A 23,212-nucleotide genomic window follows, 5' to 3' on the forward strand; every position below is an offset into this window, starting at 1 on the left:
ATCAAGTTTTCAGATTAATTTAAATAGGCTAATTGAAATAAGTGAATATTCAAGAAAATTTAATTGTACTGGACAAAAAGCTGTTCCTAATGTGGTAACAAAAATTTCTATTGGTAGTTCATCGCATGGTAAAATTCCTAAACATGCAATGAAACTAAAGCAGTCATATTTTTGTGCAAAAAATTAAAATTTAAAGTCATCAAGACTGCATTATAAAAGTTACAAAAGCCTACACTAATCAAAAAAGGGGGGATAGAAGGGTAATATCATGTAAGGAAAAATATCCTATAAGTAAATTACATCTAGAAAATTTTTACTTTACAAAATTAGTTTTCATTTGTAATGCTAACAGCAAGACACCCATGAAAAACACACATGGTGTCTAAATAAGACAAAGGAAAATCATTTGGGCAAAAATAAAAAGGATCCCAAATCAATTATATAGAAAAGATTCCTTTATTAACTTTTGGTCGAGAATATGTTTGTATATTTTCAGAAAACAACTCCAAGACCATGTGGATTCCTGCAACAGAGAGGAATTGACAGGTCTGCTCCAACCACGAAGACAAGAGGAGAAACAGTCCAGAGATGGAAGACGCTGACGATGCCTTGTCATGCTAGCAGTCAGCAGCTGTGCGACGCAGCAAGTCACCTAGGACCAAACCAGAGAGGGTCGGACCTGCATTGCCACCATGTGCCCACCATCCAGATATCATTGCTGACATGTACACATAAGGAACTGTTTGACATTGAAACGGGGACTCAGAACTGTTGGACATGGAAATTGGGACTCAAACATTTTTTGTTATTATATGTTTATTTCTAGTCTGCAGAGGCAAGATTTTTTAAAGGAATGAAATGGGGAAAAAAATAGATACAGAGGCAAAGAAGCATTGAACAGACTGTCAAACTACAGCGGGAAGGCAGAGGAGGTTGCGGGGGGGGGGGGGAGGGCGGGGGCTGTAAGAGATCAACCAAAGGACTTGTACGCATGCATATAAGCATAACCAATGGATAAAAAACACTGGGGGGGGGGGGCGGTAAAGGCATGTACTGGGGGGAAGGGGAGGCTGGGGAAAGGTCAATGGGGGGAAAAAAAGGAGACATATGTACTACTATTTGTAATACTTCAAACAATTTAAAAAAAATAAAAATAAAGTTATAACAGAAAAAAAAGGGAATTTACAAATGTGATTAGATTAAAGATCTTGAGATGGGGAAATTATTTGGGTGGGCCCAGTGTAATCACATGGGTCCTTGCAAGAGCGAGGCAGAGGGGTCAGAATCAATGAGACGGGTCAGAAGATGCTCCACTGTGGGCTTTGAAGAAGGAAGATGGGACCACTGCCAAGAAATACAGGCAGCCTAGAAGCTGGGGAAAAAACACACCAAACTGATCCTCCTCTGGACGCTCCAGAAGGGATGCAGCACTGCTGACAACTAGACTTTAGCCTCGTAAGGCTCATTTCAGACTTTTCACCTCCAGAACTCAAAAAGGAAAAAGAAAGAAAAGACAAAGAATAAATCTGTGGTCTTTTAAACCACTAAGTTGTGGTAGTGTGTTACAGCAGCAATAGGAAACTGATACCAATGGTAATGATTGTAGCAAAGCATTACTACACGACAGGAGCATGTGTAATATGTGTAACATGGACTATCGTGTTTAATCATTGAAATGGTCCCACTGGTGGGAGCTATTATCTCCATTTTACAGAGGAGGAAAAATGAGGCCCAAAAGGTTAATTGACGTGCCAAGGGGCATTTGCCAGCTTGCAAGTGAAGGAGCCTAGAGTCAAAGAATAACTGGGACAATGAGTTCATGGTTTGCACCCTATTCACTTATAAAGAGAAGAACCGATATAGCTTGAGTTCATCTAAAAAAGGCCAGGAGAGGATTCACATAAAAGAAAGAGGAAGTGGGAAGGAAGGGCTATAAACAGACTGGAAATCATGAACTTTTTCCTTACATAGCAAGGCTGTTGGTACTGAGGCCAGAGTGTTTTGATCTTGGGAAGCTAGAAAGAAAGTAATTTTAGTTGTTCACGGACATCCCAGAAGACCTCGAGAGTTTCTTTTTCTCTGTATAATGCCTGTCAGTGTCCATGTTGTCATCTGCATGTTCGTTAGCCAGGTTTGTACCATCACCCTGACCAGAAGTTCACACCAGAGTGGCATCCAACTGATTTTAATTACCTTCCAAGCCATTGGAATTACTAAGAAAAAGCCAGTGAGTCTCCGTTATCCTCCCAGCCCTCAAACACATCCAGGTCTGGAGAAGCATGGAAGGCTTAACCTCGGATTGACCAGAATGCCCTCCTGGCACACCAACCATTTTTCACGTACCCTGTTTCCTCAAGTTCTCCTCTTCCGTCGATGCTCTCCAAACATCTGGGTCTATCTGGAATTGCCTTCCTCTGTCAAGTACAAAAATTGAGTCCTTATGTTCTTTACGAGGCCACACTGTCTTCCTAGGGCGTCATCTTCTAAACCAGATCTTAGGGCCAGTGTCTCGTGCACAGACCCGGGTCAGTTCTGGAGGAAAGAGGAAGGCATAGACTAGTCCTCTGAGGAGACCAGGACCAGTCCCAGCTGTGTCCCTCGAGTTACCTTGAGAACATCATGTCATCCGCTGGGCCTGGTTCTCATACCCAGTTGGGCACACAGGATGTTTGAGATAAGGAGTATGGAAATGACTTTCAAGCTGAAAAGTGCTGTGCATGCATCACGTGTGGGATATAGAAGTTTTGCTCAGCTCCAGTTTTCTCGCAGCTGGAGGCGTGCACTTGATGACTGTCTGTGGAATGATGCTGCATATTTTGCAGTGTTTTCAGCTCCGGTTTGTCCCCATCCCTGCTGGGTCCCAAGGTGGTGGGACCAGTGGAAGATCCATTATCTTCTTCCTTCTCATCTCTTATTGGGTTTTAATTGTCTGATCTCCTAGGTGCTTTAAATAAAGGGGGAGAGAGGAGACCTTCAGAAACACTCAGCAATTATTTCCCTGTGAGAATAGCCACCAAGCCATGCTCTGATTTTTAAAGGGGGCCCTGCAGTCATTTTCCAACATGAAAGTTCATAGCAACATGATTACAGGCTATAGCCTGTGCTGTTATTGTGATGCTTTAATCGGCGATTAAAGTCAAAAGGTTTAATTTAATCCAGGCCCTTTTTTGGCACGAATGATTTTTCTACATAGCCGGTTTTCTTGAAATAAAAATATTTCTCTCCCCCATGCATCTAGCCCGCAGCTTCTCAGCTTTTGTTCCGTCTCCAGCACACTGCTTCTGATAATAAATTACTCAGCAGTGGATGAATTAGCTGTGTCCAATGTGTGAAAAAAGATTAGGTTGGACCTAAGTAAGGAAATGAGGTTCCAAGCACAGGCACCGGATGAGGCATAAAGATACCGAGATTCTTGCCCTGGATGACAAAGAAGCTAACCTTTATTAGCATCAGACACACAAATCTGTTATTGGCATTATCTTATTGAATCCCCACAGCAACTTCAGGGGCAAGTGCTATTATTATCCTTATTCTGTAGATGAGGAAATTGGAACACAGAGAAGTTAAGTAACTTGTCCAAGGTCACACAGCTAGTCTTAGTCACTGGACTTGAACCCAGGTAGCCTACCTTCAGCACCTCACACTGTCCTTCCTTGGTAGATCTGAGACTATATTAGCTTTGCATTCATTCACTTATTCATTCATCCATTCAACTCTACTGGGGAAGGTGCAAGTTTTTATAGGAGCTGGCCCCAGAATATTTATGCAGGAGGGACCTGTCATTAGGTCATTGTAGGCAGAAGGAATCGACAGTAAACGCCAGTGCCCTGATAGTGCAGGCTGGGACTGGACAAGGATCATCTAGTGGCCTGGCGCTTATTTGCCCTGAGCTTGTAAATTTGGAGTAACAGCATGGCGAGTGGGGCTCTTTCTGCAGCCTGGGAAATTGGTGCTTGAGGCCACAAGAAGCTGAACACAAGAAGTGCTAAGAATTCTGCAGCCTCCAGAAAAATGCCAACCACTGGGTCCCCAGTGCTGCCCCAACCTCAACCCAGTGGCTTACTAAGAGCAGGAAAAGATGCCTTCCCATGTTCAAACCCACCCCAGCCCCACTGCATATCCAGAGACAGCTGGGAGGAGGCAGAGGACGCCTGAAGCCCAGTGAGAGGCTCCAAGGATGGGGCACAGAAAGCAAGTCAGGTGGGGATATGCTTCAGAGTCTTGAAGGCCACAACCTGGGGGGAAAGCAAGAAACAATAGAGGCTGGAAAAGTCAAAGGCATTGCCCCTTGGCCCCTGATCCCTCCTTTTGGCCCTGTATTAGTTTCCTAGGGCCAAACTGGGTAGCTTAAAACAACAGCAATTGATTGTCTCGTTGTTTTAGAGGCTAGAAGCCCAAGATCAAGGTGTCAGCAGGGTCATGCTTCCTCTGCAGTTTATACAGAATCCCCCTTGCCTCTTCTTAGCTTCTGGTGGTTTGCCAGCAGCTTTCGATGTCACTCTAATCCTTGTCTTCACTTCATGTTCTCCCTCCATCTCTGTCTTCATATGGCCATCTTTTTATAAGGACATAGGTCATATTGAATTAGGGGCCCACCCTACTCCAGTGTCACTTCACCTAACTAGTTATATCTGTAAGGGCCCTGTTTCCAAATAAGGTCATATTTTGAGATGCTGGGGTTGCCAACATAGAGGAACACGTTTCAACCCAGAAGAAGCCCCAGTGCCCGTCTTGAAAAGGATTTGTTTTAAATACCTGCTTTTGGAGCAAATCACCTGGGTCAACCCACTCTCAAGTGATGCTTTATGTATTTTAGCTCATCTAATTTCCATAATAACCTAACCTGGCAGGGACTCCTATCTCCATTTGACAGATGAGAAAACTGAGGCTTAGGGAGATTGGGTGGCTGGTCCCCCTGAGGCTGTGGGGGAACTCCCAACCTCACACTCCTGCCTCTCCTAGGAAATGGGGCTCCTGCACCCGTCTCTCCTCTAGTTTGCCACCTTCTCTGCATCCTGCCTGCCAATCCTCATCATTCACACATCCAGAGATGGAAACAATCTAAGTTCCTCTGCGACTGCAAGTCTGATATGAGACTGTACTTGAAAGAAAGAGGCCCCCGAGTTACATTCCTTTTTGCAGACACTCATGGGTCCCAGGGCCTGGGACATGAGCTATTAATTACAAATGCCCTGATGCCCACTTTCATTTCCTGCATGGTCCAGCATGTAGACTCTAGATGGACACAGATAGAGACAAAGCAGGGAAGCACCTGCCTAGCAGGGGCTGTAAATCCCACAAGAGGGACCATAATGATATCTGCATCCCTCCTTGATCCTTTAAGGGGGAGGCAGGCTGCAGGGAGGCTGGACGTCAGCCTGAGGACCTTGACTTTGTCATGAGGGAGCTGGGGTCATGGTAATAAAGGAATGGGGCAGAATAAAGAAAGGGAGAAGCAGAAGCTGCCTGGATAAGCAGGCTCTGTTCACAAGCACACCTTCTCCATCTTTCCATTCCAAGGAGCCCTTCCCTGGCACCCCAACTCCATCTTCTTCCCCAAGTGTTCACCCTCAAAATGACAGCTCACAGGGATCTACTGTCTTCATGCTTTTGTTCACGTATTTGATAATCAGCACACCTTGTAAGTGCCTGTTCTGCACTGGGAGTCATGCCAGGCACTCTGCATGGACTATCCTATTTCATCCTCATAGCAGCTCACAGATAGACTCTTATGTCCGCTTCACAGATGAGGATATGGCTGCTTGGAGAGTGAAGGTGACTCACAGTTGGTGGTGGTACTGGAATTCAATCTGGGGGTGTCTGACTGCAAAAATTCAGTTATTTCCACCCATCATTCATTTACTCATTCATTTTACACATTTATTTTTGACTCTTGCACATGTGCTAGCTATTGTACTTGAGATGCAGAAATAAACAAGATGGACATGGTGCTTGTCCTCATGTCCTCACATGCCAGGGTAAAGACAGACAGACAGATACATACACCCCGCCCCAGGTAACCAGCACATTGCCTCATCGTAAACCATGATCATGGGTGTGAAAGGGTAATGGCGACGTGGTGTGATAACAGGGAATCATGAAGTGGTGGGAGGAGGATCTAATGCTGAGGGTGCCTGCCCAGTCAGAGTAAGATTTTGCTTAGGATGGCAGGGCAGAGACTAACCTTTTCTCAGCTGGCCATGAACCAATGCTGCTAGCAGCATCTATGACCATGAGGGTAAGTCTGAGAATGGAACCAACTTAGAGAAAGTGGGGAAGAAAGACAGACAGGAAAAATCAGGTACAGGTGGTCTGTTTGAGTCCCTGTGTCTAATCACTCTGAAAGTCAGATATACTCCTGAACTATTGAATTACAAAACCCAGTAAGTTCCTGTTTTCTGTCTCTAGTAACCAGAAAATTACTATATAACAACACACTTTCTCCTCAAGCCCAGAGCTCCCTGGGAACTGGGAAGGGGCTGAATCTGCAAGGGAGACATCTGTGGACCCACCTCTGGGAGGGGTGGGAAGGCCAGAGTTGGGGGCAGGAAGCTGAGATCGAAGGCAACTGGAAAAGGTTTGTAATATCTCTATTATCAGGACAAAGTTATTCTGACATGCTGCCTTTGATTGAAAAGCTCAGATAAAGGAAATAATATCCAATAATGCTTCTGGCATTTGAATCACTAACCTAACTTGCCCTGATCACAACTCTGAAAAAATAGGTAACTCTAAGATGCCTATTTTACATGTGGGGAAGCTCAGAGAGGCTAAGCAAGTGACCCAAGGTTACCCAGCTAGTTAAATGGCAGAGTTGGGACTCAAAACCAGGTTTTCCTGACTTCACAGCCCATGCATTTTGTTTTTAGTTATTATCAGGCACACTCAGTATTTATTCTATACTAGAGGCCCAGTGCATGAAATTCGTGCACTGGGGAGGGGGGGTCCCTCAGCCCAACCTGCACCCTCTCACAGTCCGGGAGCCCTCGGGGGATGTCCGACTGATGGCTTAGGCCTGCAGGGAGCGGGCCTAAGCCATCAGTTGGACATCCTTAGCACTGCTGTGGAGGCAGAAGAGGCTCCCACCATTGCCACTGCACTTGTCAGCCGTGAGCCCGGCTTGTGGCTGAGCAGCGTTCTCCCTGTGGGAGCACATTGACCATCAGGGAGCAGCTCCTACGTTGAGCATCTTCCCCCTGGTGGTCAGTGTGCGTCATAGCTACTGGTCATTCCGCCATTTGGTCAATTTGCATATTAGCCTTTTATTATATATGATAATAAAATCTAACATCTTCCTAAACCTAAAAAAATACATTTAGGACAGCGTTCGTTTTCATCCAAGGCTGGGATTTATCAGGTTCGCCATGCAGGTCACCCAGAGATAGGCTTGAGGAAGCCAGAGCCCTTTCTCCTTCCTGCTCCTCCCCCTCTTCCTCTCTCAGATCCCCTATTTAGGTAACACGTGTCTTTGATAGAGTACTTATTTAAACATTGCCAGGGCACACAACTTCTGCTGCACTGATGCTTGTGCCACCTCCTGCAGGTGCATGGCTCAGCGTGGGCAAGGAGTGCAGAGGACATGCTATGCTATAAATGTCAGCACGGTATTCACACCAGATTGTCTAAGAATCAATAAGCCTTAACAGAATGGCTTCTGTGGGCAGCCCCAGGTGTGGGGGACACGCCCCCTTCAGGCACAGTGCATTTATGCAGCTGGCATTGAAAATAAGTAAGGTTGTGTTTTGGAGTTGTATGTGCATGGGTGATTTGTGAGTGTGTACGCACACTCATGCACACACAGCCCCCCACCAGAACTGAGTAGCTGAGCCTCACGCAGCCAAGTGAGTGAGTCAGCCTACTGCCACTGGGGAAGGGCAGCCTGATGAGGATTTTTTCAGATGGAATGCTGCTTCCTGCCACTTAAGAGGGGGGAATGTCTTTCTTGGTAATTTGAAGGAAACAGGAAAACCAAATCAAGCCCCAACTCTTGCAAGTTTTGGGGAGACTCATTGATGTGAGAAGTACTTTATCCTAAAGGAATTGGGTTTCTCTTTGCATAAATGAGTCAATGCAGGTTGTTTACTTCTCACATTCAATTTTGGACACCAAGCCAAAGTGAGTTTTATGAAGGCTTTTGTTTATTCTTCCCCTGGACCATTAGGGGGCTAGCTCCTTAATTTCGCTATCTTCACCTGGGACACATTCTCAGTCATTGATCTATCACATTGTCATAAATGAGATGAGACAGTGGGTGTCTTGCTGGGGTCAAGGGGTCTAGTGCAGCGGTCGCCAACCGGTGGTCCGCAGACCACTGGTGGTCTGTGAGGTCTGAAAGGTTGGTGACCACTGGTATAGTGGACACCTGAGGCTTCTGTCTATCCTGTGTCCATTCTCCCTTCTGGTGATAGCACCCCAATTTACTGTGGGGAGCCACTACTCCTTCACTCTCAGACTATATGGTTAGGGAGGAGCTGACCCCACATCTAGTTCTAAGGATGGAGATGTGACCCAGGCCTAGCCAATCAGCAAATTCCATTGCCATCGCCACAGTCATTGGTTTAAGGATGGGCGCATGACCCAAGTTGGTCCAGTGAGAGACAAGCCTGGGACCTGAGCTGGAGTTATTGGGAAACAGACGTTCTCTTTTCACTGGTGTTGCCAACTGCAAAAAGTAGGTGCTAGCATCATCCCCTATTTCACGGGTAAGGAAACTGAGGCTCAAGGGAACACAGCTATGAAGGGGCAGAGTGGAGCCTGGAGGCTCCGGCTCTGCCTCCACATCGCACACTCTCTAAAGGGACGCGCCTCCTGAAAAGATGGAATCAGCTGGAAATGGTCTGCTGCTTAAGCTTGGGGATGGGTACATGGATGTTCACTATGTTATTTTTCCCCCTCCACTTTGTACATCTGAAATCTTTTATCATAATTTTCTTAGAAGGAATGAAAAATAATTAAGCTGCGTTGTTTACCAAACCCCAGTCTGCACTTCCAATCCCCAGTATATTCTTCATGAGCATCTTTGTGTGACATTTGTAAATATTCATGGAAACAGCTGAAGAGTGACGGGAAAGCAAATAGAAGAAAATCCAGGCAAACATGGGCCCAGCGGGACACATCCGCCTCTGGCCGCCTCAGGTTCCAAGGATGAGGCACCTGGCATGCTCCCCCATTAACGATCTGGGCTGGCCCCAATTTCAAATACTTTGGCCTGTTTTTCTATAAAGAGTGGTTCCCAGCTTGGGAGGACAAGGGTCACCGCAGCCTCTGTCAGCCCCTGTGTGAGGCCTCTGGCCTGCTTCTGCCCACACCCCTGTCCATCTGGCGGTGCCGGAGGCCTTTTCCTCGCTGCTGAATGCGCTGGCAAATTACCGCCCTCTGGGAGCAGCCACCACCAATGACTGGAAGGAGTTGGGATACAAATGTGCCAGCTCCTTCACCTCTCAGGGAGGTCAGCTCTCAGCTACATTCCTCCCTGCCCCGCAGTAGCCTCCACAGCATTCTGCTCCAGGTGCCCACAGCCGTGTCTGCGTCCAGAGCTCTCTTCACTGGCTGCCTTCCTTCTCTGTCTCATGTGGGCACTCTCTCAGCGTTCACCCAGGGTCCCCTCCCATGTAAAATGCATCCACTTGAATCCTCGTCTCGGAGCCTGCCTCTGAGGAACCCAGAACTAAGGCAGAGGAATACTTTCAAAGAGCCCCAGAGGTGATTCCAAAATCCTTCCCTCTCTGTCTTCCTGACTCGAGAATGCCTTCAGCAAACCATCAGAAAGCCTTAGAAAGTCAGCCTGCCTGGGATTAACGCTCAGCAATGCCACTGGCCGGCCAGCTGTGTTTCCTCAAATAAGCTTCTTAAGGTGTCTGGGCTTCATTTAGTTCTCTCACGCATCAAGGAAGGTGCCCTCTTTCCCCAGCTTGTGAGGGATCCATGAGAGACACATGGACTCACCCTGTGTGGACATAGACACTGAGCAAAAACTTGATTTGTGATTTTAAAAGCGTCAGGAAGCATTACCTTAATATAAATGTCACAAAAATCTTTGTCAGACTCTGTTGTGATTTACTTGCTCTGTAGGTCACATAGCAAGGAAATGCCTAAAAAGTACAATTTAATGGCTATTTATTAAACTCCTCTTCCCTTGGGCTGGAATGATGTCCTGGAACTATATATTAGAAGGACCCTTGTTCCCTCCTAGCTGGATGAGAGTCATAAAAGCAAATAATAATACAGTTTGAAAAGTGCTTCAAGAGACATCTGTGGCAGGCACTTATGGGTTTTCACTGCCTGGCCCTCCTGTAGCCTGGGGTTCCAGGACCCTAAACTCCTTCCAGAAGCTGCCCTTCCCCACTCTAGTTCCTCTGGCTCCAGAGGTGGCCATGTGACTCAGGCTGGGCCAGTCAGAGCTGTTGACCCCCTGGCCACAGTGATTGGTTCAAGGATCAGTATGTGACTCAAGCCAGACCAATGAGGCTCAATTCTGGGACTTTTACAGAGCTGCTGAGAAAGTGATTGCTTTGGCTGAATGGAAAGGTAGAAGGGTAAAGTGTGGAACTTCCAGGAGCTTCTGGTAGCAGCCCGAGAGAAAAGCCCACACAAAGGAAGGCAGAGCCAATCAACAGCTAGAAACAGAGTTGCAGTGGCACATTTTAACCCTTTGTCTCAGCTGTGTCCAAAGCCAGCTCTACCATCTGGACTTTTCCATTACATTAACCAATGAGTCATCCTCCCTCTTGTTTCCTAAGCCATCTACTACCAAGCGTCATGCCTATGCAAGGCCTGTACAAATTACAAAGGAGGCATGGGGCAAGAGGTCAGCCATTCCAGAAAGGGTCTACAAGACTTCTGAAGAAGAGGAGCTCTTATCTCAGTTTTGAGGGATGGATAGATGTTTGCTCTTCAATGATCAAGGCAGGGAAGGGCATTTGAGGCAGAGGAAGTAACATGGCAAAGGCACAGAGGCAAGACTTGGGAGACATTCATACCTGGAGTATGGGACATAAGAAAATGAGGCAGGGATGTTAGGAGGGACCGGATCATGGACAGTTGAATACCAGGTTACAAGGCTTTTCTGCTGTGGAAGGCCAGCTGCCTGAGTGTAGTAAGCAGAAGGGAAGGTGGATCAAGCCTCACTAAAGCTGAGGAGACTTAATGAATATCTCTTGTAGAAAGGAGCCCCCTCCCAAGCAAATATGCTAAGATTTCAGCTGGGAACACACCAGTGAACCTGAGTCAAAGCTGAGATCTGAGGTACCTGAATAAGCTAATCACCTGGCAGTAGTAATCAGCATCATCATCATCAGCAGCAGCAGCATCTAAGCAGTGCTTAGATATTGATGCCTTGGACACCTCCTACTGCCTGTCCCTTTAATCCTGTCTTGGGGTCATTAGGAGACCCCTGAGAACCAGGACTCATGAACTAGGGGCTAGGGCAAACATGCTGACTGGGTTGCCTAAGGTCACACAGCATAGAGTTCACCTCAGCTTGCATGATTCAGTGCATGGTCTGAAACAGCACTAGCATCATCCAAGGACTTATCAGAAATGCAGAATCCCAGGTCCCACCACAGACCTACTGGCTCAGAATCTGCATTTTAACAAATCCCCAGGTGGTCCTTAGGCACATCAAAGTTTTAAAAACACGTGGCTATGCACTGCATTGAACTAGCCAAATAAAACACAAAACACTAACTTTGGTTGGGTTGAAATGAGGGAGTTGGAAAGAGTTATCTTTTTATTTTCTGCATATCCCACAATGTGGTTATATTACTTTCATAATGGGGAAAAAAAACACTTAAAATTTAAGAAAGTCTGAAACACAAAACTACACAATGTTATAAATTTGGTAAATTAAGAAATGCCTACTTGCATTATAAATGGGCCCCATTTTCAGTCTGTTATTACTTTTTGTTTTTTAAAAAATATATTTTATTGATATTTTTATTGATTTCAGAGAGGATGGAAGAGGGAGAGAGAGATAGGAACATCAATGATGAAAGAGAATCATTGATTGGCTGCCTCCTGCACATCCCCTACTGGGAATTGAGCCTGCAGTCCCAGTATGGGCCCTGACTGGAAATCTAATCCATGACTTCTTGGCTCCTGGGTCAATGCTCAACCACCGAGCCACACCATCTGGGCATCACTTTTTGTTTTAATTCCCCCTCCCCTTAGAAAAAGAATGAAAAACCTCTGCCTCAAAGCCAGAAGCAGAGGTGTTTTTGAAGGCAGGCTTGGGCCTTGCCCTCTTGTGAATGGCCAGTGCAGGGAAGGGCATCTTTCTGTCTGCAAAGGGAGCTCATTCTAATATAGGTCTTATCAAAAGTAAATAGAGATTTCTGTTAGTTGAAATGAAAGACAGGAATGATTTAAGCATTCAGTGTGATTTGTAACTTGCCGTTTCACCATGATGATCTCCCTTCATTAATCCTTTTTCTGCCTACACAGGATGAAAGCCCCTCCCCTTTCCTGAATTCTCAAGGTTTTCAAGCCTCAAAACTGCTGACTTCAGATTTGGCCTCTTCGCCTAGTTCACTCTCACTTGTCCTTCAGCACTCAGTGTGAATGTCACTTCTCAGGGAAGCCTTCCAAGACTTGTCAGTCCTATATTAGGCAGAGATCTCAATTGCAAGTGGTAGAAAAACAAACTTAAACTGACATAAGCCAAAAAAGGGTGACTCTTGGTTCAGAGAACAGAAAAGTCCAGGGTGAAATGGCATCAAGTATCACTGGATCTAGGGTCTCAAATGACATTATCAGGAAGCTGCCTGTGACAAATTTCTCAGCCTTCCTCTTGGGGACTTCAGGCTGAAGTAGGCTCTCCCGGGAGCCTCCATGGTAGACCCCAATTTTTGTCCCTCTAGTTTAGAAAATCCAACAGAAAAAGAACTTTATTTTCCCAACTATCCCTCTAAAAGTCCCAGAGTTGAATCTCATTGGCTAGACTTACTGTAAGTCATGTGTATATCTTTGACCAATCATTGAAGTGTCAAGGAGTGGAATGCTCTGATTGGCCAGAATCATGTGCCTACCCTAAACTCATCCCCACCTGAATCACGTGGACTGATGGAAGGCAAAAGTGGGTCCCCAAAGGAAAACTGGAAAAATGAGGGCAGGGGCAATTTACAACAGACCATCTATTACAACGTTTTATAGCACCCGGAAATTTGCCTTTGTAACATTTGCTGGCTTTTAAAAACTACATATTAATTTCACCCAGGCAGACTGGCTCAGTTGGTTGAGCATCGTCCTGAAAAAGTTATGGGTTCAATTCCTGGTCAGTGCACATGCCTGGGTTTAATCTCCCAGTCGGAATACCTATGGAATGCAACCAAGTGATGTTTCTCTCTCACAATGATCTCTCTCTCTCTCTCTCTCTCTCTCTCTCTCTCTCCCCTTCCCTCTCTAAGCATGTCCTCAGTGAGGATTAAAAATAAAAAATTTAAAACTATATATTAATTTTAATAGTTTCTTTGTTAATGCCTGTCTCCCCAACTTCACTGAAATGCTAAGGGCAAGGATTATGTGTGCTCTGTGGTATTCATAATGCCCCATGCATATTAGGTGTTCATCAAATATTTATTGAATGAATGGACCCATTCCAACTGCTTTAACAACAGCTGTGTTTACTCATATTTGCCAGAGGTGATTCTGGAATGCTGGCAATCAAACTCCCAATTTTGAATCAGATTTGGCTATTGACATGGCCAGAACCTCTTTCCTAGCTGTACCCTGGGAATGACAGAAATGCAACTCTGCAGAACTGGGAATATCTGTGTCCAACTAGAAACTGTGGTCAGGTGGTATAATCTCTGGGGTGGGTTGGCAGCAGACAGGGTAGAGAGAAGGAGATTTTGAATTCTGCTGCATTATAGCACCTGACATCTGAAAGTGGACTATCTCAAGTCTCACAGCCTCCATGTATGGTAGTTACACTCATTTATTCAGGGAAGAAACTGGGGTTCAGAGTAGCCCACAAAGTCTGCCAGCTCATACCTAATAGGACTAGTAGTTGAACCAGTTCTTGCCAGTGCTTGATATCTCCCAGACACCAGTTCTTTCTGCATGAACTTCAGCAAGTCTCTTTGCCTCTGGGAGCCTCAGTCTCCTCATCTATAAAATGGAGAGTGTTATAAGATGGTATGTGGAAGTCCTGGGCATGCAGTAAACACTGCCTTCCCCTCCTTTTAGATGCTGCATCAAGCTAAGTTTTATATTCCAAGTGCTTCCCTAGCTGTAATTGCAATAGAGATGTGAACTAATGGTGGAAGGCCACCAGGGGTTCAACTAGAAAATGAAATTCACACCTGACCATAGGACACATCTGTCACTCAGGACACAGCCCAAGAAACAGCCTGCCTACGGGTAGCACCAGGCCTTTCCCACTTCTGGGAGTTCCCATAGCAGCCCAGGAGCTACTCACGTTAGAGCCCAGGTGACAACTTAGGTCCAGGAGATGAGGTCCTCACTGGGCAAGTATGGGCCTCAAAGACTCATGCCTTAGGAGCCAGTGCCTCTGCAACAACAGCTCCATATGCAAAGCTTCCAGGTCCTCCCAAGGGACACACCCAGTCACAAGTCTTTGCACAGAGGAAAGCTTAACAGTATGGTGTTCCCAACAGGCATTTATAATTCATTCATGGGTCTTACAGTCTAGATCAACTCACCAATCAAGACTCATTTTTAACACAAGTAATGTTGCCTGGCAACACAATGACATTCCACCTTTATCTGGTTTCTAGGATTGACAGAGACAGTATGTTAAGCCAAGGTTTAATTTGTTCTTAAGAGAAGGAGAAAGGATTTTGTTGGCCCTTCATCCACAAATATTTACTGATGTTCCACCCCATAGATGTAAACACACACACACACATACACGGAGTTTTGAATTTTAAAAGTCTAGACTTTTTTATTTCAAACACCAAGAATTTCAAAAGCTAAGACTTTTTAGCTTGAAAAGTTAAGAGTTTTGAATTTCAAATGCCAGAAGTTTTGAATTCCAAGGCCAAGTTTGATAAGTTTCAAATGCTATTTTGATTTTCCTGAGTCTGGCCTTTTGGATTTCAAAAAGTAAAACCCTGAGTCAGAGCACAGGTTTATGTTCTAATCAATAGATCTGGGAAAAACAGATGAAGAGCCAGGTGACGTGGGCCTCAGAAAAGAAAGGGTTTTCCGGATTGAGGAAGAGGATAGAAGAGGCAATGATAAGGGATAAGGTCAGTGGGGTCCAGACAAGGGCCCAGGGTTGAGGGGGTCTGGCTGTCCTGATCAGTACCCAGTGAGGACAGTTGCTCAGGAGAGTAGCTGGAAGGTCATCATCCGTGCCCCGAGGCGTCTCTTGGCTCACCTTACATGCACTTGCCCACTCCATCTGAGGTGGCGAAGGTGTCTGGAGCCTGGCAAGATGCTGGTGGCTTAGAGGGAAGCCTGTGACCTTGCACTTAGGTGGTTCTGAGCAGAGCCCACCATGCTGGAAGCTCACACCTGTGAAGAAGATCATGGCTGAAGCCTGTAGCTGTGTATGTGCAAGGGAGGGTAACGGAACATCCCAGGAGGGGCCTACTGATCCCAGTTTCCCTGTGTGACCTGGGACAAGCTCATTGTTTATTCAACAAATCATTTTACCTCTCTGGGCACAGGTTCTGGGGCTAGACCTCCTGGGATTCCAAGTTCTCCTGCTTCCTTGGGCAAACTATTTCACCTCTTTGTGTCTCAGCTTTCTCACCTATAACTGGGGCCAAAAGGAATACCCACTTCTGGGGTCATTTTAAAATCTAAAAGAATTAGTACACCTAAAAAACTCACAAAAGTGCTCCTCCGCTGGTAAACACTGCTCAGATGGTAGGTACTGCTATCACTACATGTCAGACACTTGTCTAGGCACCAGGGATACAGGAGTGAGCAAGCAAAGGATCAGCAGCCTCAGGGAGCTTATGTTCTAGTGAGGGAGACAGATAATAACACACAAAACGAATATGTCTTTGAAAAAAAGATAAAGCAGGATAAAGCTAACGTGGTTCCTTTTCTCTCTGAGCGTTGGCCCCTCTGGGGTAAACAATGACACCCATACAACTGCAAGTGTCTGGCCCAGTCCTGGCATCTAGTCAGTGCTGAGGGTGCCCTTCCCCCATTGTCTGCTCTCCTCACTGCTGCCCACGTGGCCCATGGGAACGGCCCCTTCCTTGTTGGAGAACCAGGAGAAGCAATTGGAATCACAGATACAAAGGAAATTCCCAGAAGCACTGTTCCGCCAACCAGATGTTCCTATGCCTTTCTCAAACAGATTAGTGTCCTAGCAACTGGAAAGGGGGAAATGGTCTGTTTCTTTCTGGGAACAGAATGGACAAAAAAAAAGCATTTGTTTAAGTTTAACCTCTGTGAATCCCTATGGCTGGAAAGGCATTTGGACATGCCCTTCATCACTGTCACCAGGTCCCTGTCTTCTTCAATAGTCCGCCTGACTCCTTTGTGATTCCGAGCAAATAAAATGGGACATTGTATCTTATCCTGTTCCCTTGCTAGCCTCCCAGCCCTTCTTCTTCATCCTGATTTAGGGCAACCTGGGGAGTCTCCTTGACTCCTCCCTCGCCCCCACTCTTATTTGCAATACAAACTATGAGCACATTCCGCTGGCTCTGCCTCTAAAGCAGCTCTCCATCCTATATCAGCTATCCAGTAAAACAATACTGCTGCATAACAAATATGGACTTCGTGCACACAATGCTCGCATTTGACAATAAGTGTTTATTCATGCATCTAGGATCAGCCGGGGGTAGGCTAAGCGACTGCTGATCTTGACACTCGTATGTCTGGGGGTTGCTAACTGGCCATGGATCTAGGTCACCCTCAGTCTGGGGCAACACCACATGTCTCTCATCCTTTGCCAGGCCAGCCCAAAGGATGGGAATGGCAGAGGAACTGGGTGAGCACCCCGCAAGTGCATGGACCCATTTTAGGCCCTGCTGGTATCACCTCTGCTGACATCCCATTGATCATCCCATGTGGCCAAGCCCAGGGTGACAGAGCAGGGTGCTGAAAATTTAAATGACAAAGGGTGAGGCTTCAGGAGGGGCAAAGAATTAGGACGTTAGGACCGAATGGTGTCATCCCCCTCACCTTCTCTGCATTCCCATTGCCACTGCTTTGTCCCAGACCACCACTACCTCAACTCTAGACCTCTGCCTGGCCTCTAACTTCCACCCCACTTTCACCCCCTCCCCTGTTATCTTACAGAATAGACCCTTATAGGCCATTCCACACCCAGAATCCCAAAGGAACTTCTAGAAATGTAAATCTGACCATGTCTCTCTCCCCTGTGTAAATCCCTCCATGGCTTCCTGTTGCCCTTTGAATAAAATCCAAACTTTATGGGGATAAGGCTTTGCCATTTTTCTCAGCTTCATTTCTGACCACTGTCTGCTTGCGTCTGCATCTTCTAGCTACCAGAGCCCTCACTTTGTGCCTCAGAATGGCTTAGCTTGTTCCTCTCTTAGGGTTTCTGCACATGCTGTTCCCTGGACCCAGAATGTTCTCTCTGCACCCCTCTCAGGACTTCCTTCTCTTTGCCACTTAAGTCTCAGCTTAAATGCCACCTCCTCCAAGAAGCCTCCTGTGCTTAGCCTCCTGAAGTTGATTCTGCTTTGTTTTTCTCCCATTTTCTTCCCCCCTCCCCACTAGAGTGTAAGCTTTGTTCATCTTGTTCACCTTTTATGCCCTGCAGCAAGACATAGGAGATGGTTGTTCTGGGCTGACTTGTATCCCTCCAAAGTTCACATGCTGAAACCCTAACCCCCAGTGTGATGGTATTTGGAGGTGGGGTCTTTGGGAGGTAACTGGGTTTAGATGAGGTCATGAGGGTGGCCCCTCATAATGGGATGGTTGCCCACAATAGTACAACATACATCTTTGGTTTATTAGATTCTGGTATAAGTTAATGCTTTTGCCAGATTATAGATAATACTAGGACCTTATACTATTTTAACTCCGTTTATACTTCTCCCATTGTTGTTAGGCACTTTAATGCTCTTTATATTTTAAAGCCCAGAAGACATTATTATAGCTTTTTGGTACAATCAAGTTTCATTTCACTTTACTCCAGATTTATCTTTCTTTCTGTTCTGCATGTTCATATTTCCATCTGGGATTATTTACCTTCCCCTTGGAGAACTCCCTATGGAATTTCTTGTAGTGTGGTCTATTGGTAACATTTCTCTCAGTTGTCTGTCTTTTTTTTTTTAACCTTCACTTTTGAAGGATACTTTCTCTGAGTACAGAATTTTAGGTTGATAATTATTTTTCTTTCAGCACTTTAAAGGTGTCATCCAGCCCTGGTTGGTGTGGCTCAATTGATTGGGTATCGTCCCATGCACTGAAGGGTTACTGGTACAATTCTCAGTCAGGACACATGCCCAGGTTGTGAGCTTCATCCCTGAGGTGTGTAAGAGCCATCCAATCAATGTTACACTCTCACATCAATCTCTCTCTCTCTCTCATTAGTAAACATATCCTGAGATGAGTATTATAAACAAGAAAAAATAAATGAGCTGTCATTATTACTATCATTCCTCTGAGGTAATGTGTCTCCTGCCTCCCGCCCCCCGCCCCCCGCCCTTGACTGTTTTGAAGCTATTATTTTTGCCTCTGGAAAAAATTTTAGCAATTTTATTCTTAGGGGTTTAGGTATAGTTTTCCATAGATTTATTCTTTTAGGTCTGGTAGCATTTATTGGAACTGCGGTTTGATGTCTTTTTATCAATTTCAGAATGTTACTAGTCATTATCAGAACTATTGTTTCTGCTCCATTCTATTTCTCTCCCCTTTCTAGGGCTCCAGATCTTTATACTGGAAATGTGTTCTGCATATTTTCTACTGGCTTATCTTCCAATCCACAAATCCTCTTTTCGGGTAGCCAGTTATCTGTAAACCCATCTTTTGAGTTCTTGACTTCAGTGGTTGTATTTTTCTGTTCTTGAATTTCCTAGTGGTTATTTCTTACAGATTCCAGTTCTCTGTTAAAATTCTGCACTTGTTACGTTTTCTTGAACATACAGTCACAGTTCTTTCAAAGTCTATGCCTGATAACATTAATATCCGAGTCACCTTTGGGTTCATTGCTATTGGGTTTTTTGTTTATTTTGGTTCTGTTTATTGGTATGACTGGTAAAAAAAAATTAATTCAATGCCAGATGTTGTACATGAAAAATTGAAGAAGGGCCTTCATGATATTATCTCCCTCCAGAGGAGACTTGCCCTTTCCTGAGACATGGCTGGAGTTAGGCTCTATCACCTTAATCTACTCAGGGTCTGAATACTGATTCAAGTCTGAATTGCAATTTTTGTAAATCTTGATCTACCTGTGGTTCACCCCTTAATTCTGCACTATGAACCTCCAGTGATCCCAAATAAAGCCTGAGACAGTTCCTAGAGCTTATCTTCCCTGCTGAGCTTCAAACTTTAATTTGTCTCCCAAGTTCTGTGAGGTTGAAGAATACGCCATCTGCTCTTCAGTCGCTTTTTGCTTGGCTGAGAACTGGTGACTGTTGAGGGAAAAGTTGATACCGAGGGTCAGGCTTACTTCTCTGGACCTTTAATCTCTCCAGGATCTTCAAGTTTTGGTGGCTTTGCTAGCCCTGAACTTCAAATTTTGTCTCATCAGCCCCATGAGACTACTTAGAGCTCATTTGGCTTCTCCACCTCTCACCTGTGCCAAGAATCAGCAAATGACCTAAGGGGAGAATGTTGGGCTCATCTCAACAAGCTTCCCTTCTAGGATCATGACTCCTCAAGTCCTGGATGCCTGGGCAGCCCACTGGTGCATTAGCTAAATATGAAATGGGGCTATTAATATTTCCCCTTCTTATTGGTTTTTGAAGAGATCATGATTGGTTTAAACAACAAAAAAACTAACTGTACAAATGTGAGGGGGCAAACAGAGATGGTTTTAGGCATTTCTGGCCACATCTCAACTATGGGCTCTGATTTAGAAACATTTTTTCTGGACATATTTAGCCTAACCCCATGGACACTGACCTGGATTAAGGGTCAGACAAGCAAGACAGTTAGTTGCCTGGTGCCCCAATCTTAGGGCATAAAACATGCCTACAAATGCACCAAAATGGAGAAAGATTTTATATATATGTATGTATATATATATATATATATATATATATATATATATATATATTCAGGACTTCTTGGAGGAGAGTCCTCTGTGGGTTGAACAAAATCATCCTTTAGTGAGCCCCTGTCCTGAAGAAATGGTGGGACCTCTGAGAGCATGGCCACTAAATGGTCTTCTAACCAGAGGGTGGGGCAGGGATCCGTCTTTTGTTTTGCTGAGTAAGATATGCAGTTTTGTGGCCAGAGCTGAACTGCAGGAGATGAGGAAAGAAACACTGATCCTGGCCCCCGCATGCTCTCCTCACCTTTCCCCAGGCTGTGCTGGCCTTTATCCTAAGCAGCTGTGGTTGAATTGATATTTAGAGAAAAGTTGTTTCCATGCAACTCAAATGCTGAGCTGCCTGGTGCTCCCACTCATGGTTCTGGCCCAGACACTAGATGCTGCTGTTTCTAAAAGGGAGCTGGGGTACGTTTCCTCCAATGCCCACTTGGTGGTGGTATGAGAGGGGAGAAGTTGGCTTCCACGTTCATTGGCTGGCTGGTGTGAGGATGAAGATAGACTCTGGTGCCAGAGAGCTTTCTTTCCACCCCGGAATGTGATGGCCTTCCTCCGCCCTTGCTGGACCAGGCAGAGAGCCTCAATCTTGAGGAAAGAGGGACAAGAGAGGACCCTGGACCCCAGTTCTTGCTCTGCCCCACATCACTGAGTGACCCTGGATGAATCACTGTCCCTCTGTCATCTGCATTTGTCAATAGCTGCAGGATAAGAGGATTGGACTGAGGCTCCTTCCTGCTCTAGGTACCTGGGATGCCTTCCATCAAAGACCCCAGACCCCTTATCTCCTCTCATTAGAGCTATGCTGCAGAGTTGGGGTTTATGAGCCCCACTGTACTCAGAGAGGTACAGTGATCTGCCTGAAGTCACACAGCAAATAAGCTGTTTTCTGAGAATGTCAGCTGCATAAGAGCAAGAATTTTGTCAAAGTGACTGATATACCCCTGCCCAAAGTGCAGTAACACAAACATAGTCTCAACAAATGTCTACTGAGTAAGGGAATAAAATGGTGGAGCTGGAATCTGAACTTGGCTCTTTCCAATCCTCAACGGCCATTTCTAGTTACATCCATTTGGAAATATTTGGATTAATTTCCTGGAAGGGGAAACCCAAAAGTGTAGAATACCAGTTGTTTGACAGCAATGAGCAGGGAAGGAGTGAAGTAAAAGCTCAGGCTGATGGGAAGGCTGGTCTCAGACTCGGAGCTTAGAAAGAGAAGCAAGGTGTGAGGCTTTGTACCGGAGCTCAACCAGAGCACAAAGCCTCCTGGAGCCTGCTGGGACCCTGCGTGATTGCAGGGTGACTGTTAGTGTGTGACTACACAGAACACGCCCCCAGGAGGCTGGTGTGCTCAGAGGGTGAGCACCTTCACACGGGGCTCTCTGACTTCTGTGGTCTCACAGCCCTACTGGTAAAACAATTTTGGAGCACGTAGCTTCAAATGTGCACATACTTATAAATTAAGTACAAGTACCACTGTCAATTATTAAATATTAGTAAAGCTCACTTTCTTATAAGCAGGAATAATTCCTTCCTACCCCACAGTGATTTCTCAGTGACCCTTGCCTCACCAGACTAGGTTGTGACTCCACCTAGACCGGCAGATTCCCAGGGAGTTCAGTCACAGTCAAAGTCAAGAAGGTTCTAGTGTGCCATCCCTGAACACTTGGAGCCAAATCTGAACCTCTCCTTCCCAGCAAGCCCTAGCCAGAGACCTAGAGGCCTGGGTATGGCCCAGGTCCTGCCACCCCTTGGTGAGTAACCTTGGCTGAGTTCTGTCCCTGCTTTAGCTCTGGATTCCTGCCTATGGCAGGGCTCACAGTCCTCACCCACCTCCTGCACAGGGACCCTCTCAGAGGCCGAAGGCTCAGTCACCATGAACCAAGTGTGGTAGGTGGGCAAGCTGGGCCCTTGAGGAGGAGCGATGCCTTGGCCACCACCAAGAAAGCAGCAGGCCAGGCAGGCCTTTGGGTCAGCTGGTTCTGCTTCCCTGACAGCTCTCTGCTCCCCCCGCCCCCCTCCAAACTACTTCAGGGTGCCTCTCCCATTTCTACAGCAGTGATAGAACCAGTAACAGGAGCTAACACGTCCATAGGCCCCACTATGAGCCAGGCACTAAGTGCTTTACACATATAACTCATTAACCCTTACAACAACCTTACCAGAGAGGTCTGATGAAGATCACCATGCCCATTTCACAGATAAGGAAATTGAGGCATAGTTCAGAAACTCAACAGAGGCCAAGCAATTTGCAGGTGGATTTGAGACTAGGAACCTGTGTCCTACACTGCTCTGCCACTCCACTTACTGTCACCGTCTTCATTCATTTATTCACTCTCCCCCAATATTACTCCTCTTCCTTTTTTATTTCTCTGATCACACCCTCCTATTGTTTCTCCCATTGCCACTACATTTCCCCCTTTTCCTGTTACACTGACAGGTGGCTCACGGGTGCCATCCTTTACTATTTCCTTCATATTACTCCTCAAATATTGCTCTTCTATTGGCACCTTCTCCCTCTATTTCTTTTTTTCTGACTTCCTCATCCCTAGTAACTTTTTTTTTTCTTACTTCTCTAGTTAATAGGACTTCCTCTATGATTTTTCCTCCTCTTCCTTCCTTGAATATTTTTTCTCTTCTGTGCGTTTCAAAAATACTTGCAAATTCTTTGACAATCCTTCCCTGAAAGGCAGAGTGTGTGCCTCCTCCCTGGAATTTGGGAGGTTTGTGACTGCTTGGAGGATAGCAGGAAGTGATTCTGGAGTCATTCCAGCTCAGGTAACAGTGAGTGAAGAAGCCTCTAGGAGGTGATGCCAGCCTCCCTCCCCCCTCCCCCCACCCCCCATCTTCCACTCTTCTGGGCTGGGGCCCAGATATCATGGAGCTGAGACACCCCTCCGCCCTGCCTGAATTCCTGCGCCATAGAATTCCCAACCATAATAAGATGGTTGTTTTATGCCCTTTAAGTTTTGAGTGCCCTGTTAGACAGCGATGCGTCACTGGAGCACTGCTCTCCTTGTATCCTCCTCTCCCGACGCTGGAGAG

This window comes from Plecotus auritus (assembly GCF_963455305.1).
Source record: "Plecotus auritus genome assembly, chromosome: 6".
Taxonomy (NCBI): domain Eukaryota; kingdom Metazoa; phylum Chordata; class Mammalia; order Chiroptera; family Vespertilionidae; genus Plecotus; species Plecotus auritus.